Raw genomic sequence first — 5226 nt, forward strand, 5'->3', positions numbered from 1 at the left:
TCCCTCCAGTTGTCCCCCCCTTTTAGATTATGTCCATTAGTTGTGCATACAGTTCCTCCCAACCTCTCTCCGTCTATTCCATTCCCTCCTACCATGATCCCCAATTCCTATATCATCTCCCTCCCTCTCCCCACTCCCCATCCCTGTTGACCTCCCCCCAATATGCTTCCCGTACCCACAGTTCCTTTTCCACTCTCGTTGCCTGTTTAGTTTGCCTTTGTTTCATCTCCCTAGCTTCTGTTTTTTAAACCAGTCCCTTTAACATCTCATATAACAGTGGTTTGGATCTAATGAACTCTTTCAGTTTTATTTTGTCCTGGAAACACTTTCTCTGTCCTTCTATTCTGAATGACAGTTTCGCTGGATAGAGTATTCGTGGTTGTAGGTTTTGGATTTTCATTACTTTGAATATTTCTTGCCAGTCCCTTCTTGCCTGTAGGGTCTCCCTTGAGAAGTCAGCTGATAGTCTAATTGGGACCCCTTTGTACATAATTCTTTTCTTCTCTCTTGCTGCTTTTAAGATTCTCTCTTTATCTTTAATTTTTGACATTTTGATTATAATGTGTCTTGGAGTGGTTCTCCCTGGGTCCAGTCTCTTGGGAACTCTCCTTGCTTCCTGGACCTGCAAGTCTATTCCCTTCCCCAAGTCTGGGAAGTTCTCCTTTATTATATTTTCACTCAATTTTTCAAGTTCTAGTTCATCTTCCTCACTCTCTGGCAAACCAATGATTCTTATGTTGGGCCTTTTATAGCTGTCCCAGAGGTTTCTGATCCTCTCATTGTTGCTTCCCATTTCCTCTCGCTGCATTGGTTGACTGCTTGTTCCTTCTCCATATTCCAGTTTGTTGAAATGAACTCTGGATTTTTTTTCCTCACCATCTGTCTCGTATGAGGTTTTGTTCCTTTCGTTATGAATGTTTTTCGCTTCTTTCTTATCTTTTTCCTGCTCTTTTGTGAATTCTGTAAGCCACCTGATAACAATGGCCCAGAACTGAGCCTCTGACAGGTTTCTTATCTGTTCATCTGTCAGGTTCTCTATCTGTTGCCTGGTGAGCTGTGTCACCGGGATTTCTATAGTTGTCTGCCTCATTTTGACAGATGCGTTTTGTTTTCTTGGGCTGGCTGTCGGGGGCAGTGCCTGTGTACGTGTCACAAATTAGCGACCGGCGCCTGCTTGTCCGCGACCTATTTCGCAGCCCTGTGGTGCTTTCTTTGGGGGCGGGGGTCCAAGATGGATTCACACAGTTATTCAGCTAGGAGACCGGGATCCGTCCTCCCGCCCCCCTGGGCCTCACTGTTCAAGGCGATGCGGCGGCCGCTCTCCCCAGCGCCGGGGTCGCGCACTGCCAGGGGCTTGACTGCCGCCGGGCTTTTTCGCCGCCCCGCGCTGTCCCAGGTGCGACCGCAAACAGTGCTGCCCTCTTTAACTCTTACCTGCCCAAATGGCACCGCTGGTTTATAACTTCATATGTTGGGCTTCCGTGTAGTTTTATTTTCTGGAATTTCTAGTTATCCTTTGTTTTGAAGTAGTTGTATTCCTCTCTAGTTGTAGAGGGAGACCTAGTGTGTCCGTCTAAGCCTCCATCTTGACCGGAAGTCCCCAAAACATTGCCATTTTCTAATGACATAATGCTGGTTGTCAAACAGAATTGTGTAAATTTTCCTGCAACCGTATTTTTCATCACATGGGAACCTAACCAAAGCCATTTAAAAAAATCTAGAAATGCTCTGAAACATGTTCTATGTTAGGGATTTGAGGAAGAGGAGAGAGTGTCACATGGCCACCAGGAGAGGAGAGATTGCTAGAGTATGGTTGACTAATATGGTTGACATGGCAAGGACAGAGAAGAATAGAATATTTTATCCCAAGACATAAAATACTCAGATTTTTAACCACTGTAAATGAGAGCAACTATATAATGAGATAATTGGCTTTGCTTTCAACATCCCTCAGTTTTTATTTTGCTGGAATTACATATATGTGATCTTAGTGTCCCCCCAAAGACATAAAGTCAATGAATTTATTCATTGAACCTCAGGGAAATAATTGTTGACCAAAGAATGGGAGAGGAAGGTGATGGCAGATGAACAGGGCTGTCTTTCACTAGGTGGATTTTGGTATTTCTTTGGATCAGATCAGATGGTTGGTCTGCAATTCTGCTACTGTAGGGCTGACCCGGACAAGACCTAATTCCATGGGGAAAAATGATTGTGTTTTTTATTTTATTCTATTCTATTTTCAGAAATATTTATTTCAATCTAGACAGCTCAGCATAGTACAAAGAATGACAGAAGATCCATTTGTTTACACTCAGCTTCCTTATTTTGTTTTAATACTAGGGGATAAACTGAAAAGAAGGTTTTTAGCATTTGTATACTTCATTCACTTTGCTGGAAGGGAATCTGAGGGCTTGTGATAATCTGGGAAGTCCTGACTATTTCCGTGAAGAAAATAGCCCTGCTGAGCTTTACTCAGCATAATGCATGATAGACTCAACATAATCCCCAAGCAAGAGCCCAGTCACTCCATGCATAACTACCACATACCAACCATTATTCTTCTTGATGACATGAATAATGACTCCTTTCTGAGAGGACAGCTCATCTTCCTTATCTTTTGTATAATTGTAAATTGCCATAATATTTCCAAAAATGACTTTGGAGCCCATGGAAGGTCCTCTCAGCATAAGGATCATTATACTCAACCATGGCTACCTTCTCTTCTTTGTAATCTTCTGGGGGAGGAAGTGGAGGTGGGATTCATTAAAAGCTGATTCTTCCACAGATGGTGTTGGTGGTATACCTGAAATTTTTTCTTGGACTCTGGCCATAAATCCTATGAAAGGTAACTGAGGAGTTACTTGTAGGATGGAGGAGGAGGAGGAGGAGGAGGAGCAAGAGATGCTGGATTCTGGCTATAAAAATGTTCTCCATTCATCTGATTCTGAAGGCTTGTTTGTGAAGTTATAGAAGGAGGGCATCTATAGGGCAACATGCCCCCTACTGTTGGGGGAGTATGTCAAGAGGTTGGTCTATTCATGCTGTAGAACTGAACAGGATGACCTAGAAAGATTCTGGGAGGAAGAGGTGTAGGAACAGCAATGAGAACTCCTACACTCCTTCACTGTTCTCTGACTACTGCTCTGACGACTTGGGTGGCTTCCTCCACTACTTCCATTGCTGTAAGGGCAACTGAACAAAAAGCCAGAGGTCTGACTGTCAGCTGTCTCAAAAGCCAAACTCGTGAGGCAGGTGTTGGTGCAAAAGGAAAGAGGTTTACTCTGGTGCTTCATGACCTGGGAGAAGGGTGGACTCCCATCTGAAAGACCATCCCTCTTCCTGCTTAAGCCCACAATTCTTATAAGGATAGGGAGGGGAGGATCCCCCCCCATCCACTTATCTTCCTAACTTTTGCTGAATTGGGGGCCCTATCCATTCATATTTCTAGCTTTTGGCAGTTCTCAGTGTAAGAACGTCACCCTGCCACCATCTTGACCAACTGGGGGAGACTTCCCCTTGCTCAGACTCTCTACAGTAATAACATAGTTCTATTTATTTGATTCACAGAAGCTGCCTTTCTGTGAGGGAGCCATATTACTGGTTGGGCTAGGTACTAATCATTTGGTAGCACTGGAGGATGCACTGACTCCAGTGTGCGATAGGGGTCATGCCACCCAAATGTCCATTTCCTTGACATAGGGGGCTTGGGGGATTTCCAGCAGCTGACCCCGCTTCATATTCTGGGTACTCACATTTACTCTATGTCCAATATCATCTAGAATTTTGTAGTCAATAGGTTTTCTAATGTAATGAACTTATCATTCAAGATTGGCTGGAGCAATAATCTTATTTGTTCTTTAAATGTTTTTATTGGTAGTTAAAATACCAATTTCTCTTCTTGCAATTTTCTTTTTATGCATATCAACACTTTGCAAAATATGGGTGTCTGACAATTCCATTCTTTGTAGCTGAAGTGCCTGGATACCCAGCATCTTTAGTACATTGTTGGCCAAGGTACTTATCACATAGGCAACACTTACTAACAACTGTATGGTGTAGGCTTTGCTTCCTTCCAGGGCTCGCTGATTATCTGTTGACTAGACCTATTTGTTTTTACAGTAATTGGGCCACCTGTTCCACATTCATGTAATTGTTGAAGAAGGCCCCGTGCCCACTCCCTTTCCCAGATTTCCTCCCCCAGCAGCACCTGCAGCTCCCCCCCCCCCGCTCTCCTCCCCACCCTCCTGCTCCCCCTTCCTCTTCCCCTCCAACTCTTCCTCTTTCTCCTCCTCCAGGATCACAGGGGTAGCAGCACCTCAGAGTCTGGGAAACCATAGACTGCAAGAAACAACCCATTGTGTGAAGTGAGTTAACACTCTCAGGTCTTTTGAAACTTAATTTTTAAAACACTATTCAGATTGGTATTTCACATGTTCACCTCTTCCTCCTTAGCCTAATCAATACTTGATTGCAATAAAAAAATAATATTTTAGTTATTGAGGGAATATCTCTTTCTAGTAAACTGATATTTTTATTTTACTAAAGTCAATTTTTTTAAAATAAAAAGCTTATTTGACATATTTACAAACATCATTTCTTTATATTTCTTTAAAGCGGTGATTTTCACTGCCATTTCCTTTAGGGAAATATTAGGCTCCTTAGTTCTGTAATGTTTATCTGGTTCTTGGTGCACTGTTTCAATTCAAATTTCTTTCCAGTTTAATAACTGTATTTCTACGACAAAGTAAGTAAATTTTGCCAAAGTCAACCCAATGAGTCTCTGTGTCTAACCTTTTAGCTTTCTCAATGATTCTAGAGCTTTATTTTCTAAAGTTCCTATTTCCAATTACTTTCCAATTCATATTTGGTGACAGTGTTTTCATTTCAGATGTTTTTTGTACATGTTACAAGTTATACCTTTTCATGATCAAAGAACTAATTTCCTTATACTTTTATGTTGCTTTTGTCACTTAAAAAAGAAATATCTTTGCATTTGTTTTTTTTTGCCCACTTTTTATTAAGTTGGTCATTTTATATTTCTAAGTGTCTCATGCTTCAGCTGGGATTATGAATTTATATTTGATTTGCCATGTACTTTCTACAGTCAAAGCAATAAGAAAATGTATACTAATGAATAAGAAAATTTTGTTTTTGCTCAATTAACATTTTAAAAAAGATGGAGTTAGTACATATTTTTTAAGTATATTTTATTGATTATATTGTTAC

The 5226-nt window shown here is 41.4% G+C and overlaps 1 pseudogene; it reads right to left on the minus strand.

Annotated features, from left to right (window-relative positions):
* Positions 1-2468: 2468 nt before the first annotated feature.
* On the minus strand, positions 2469-4210 carry LOC150004377 (abl interactor 2-like; annotated as a pseudogene).
* Between the last annotated feature and the right edge of the window lie 1016 nt (positions 4211-5226).

The sequence above is a fragment of the Furipterus horrens genome, unplaced genomic scaffold (assembly GCF_987537825.1).
Source record: "Furipterus horrens unplaced genomic scaffold, mFurHor1.1.pri manual_scaffold_7, whole genome shotgun sequence".
Classification (NCBI taxonomy): domain Eukaryota; kingdom Metazoa; phylum Chordata; class Mammalia; order Chiroptera; family Furipteridae; genus Furipterus; species Furipterus horrens.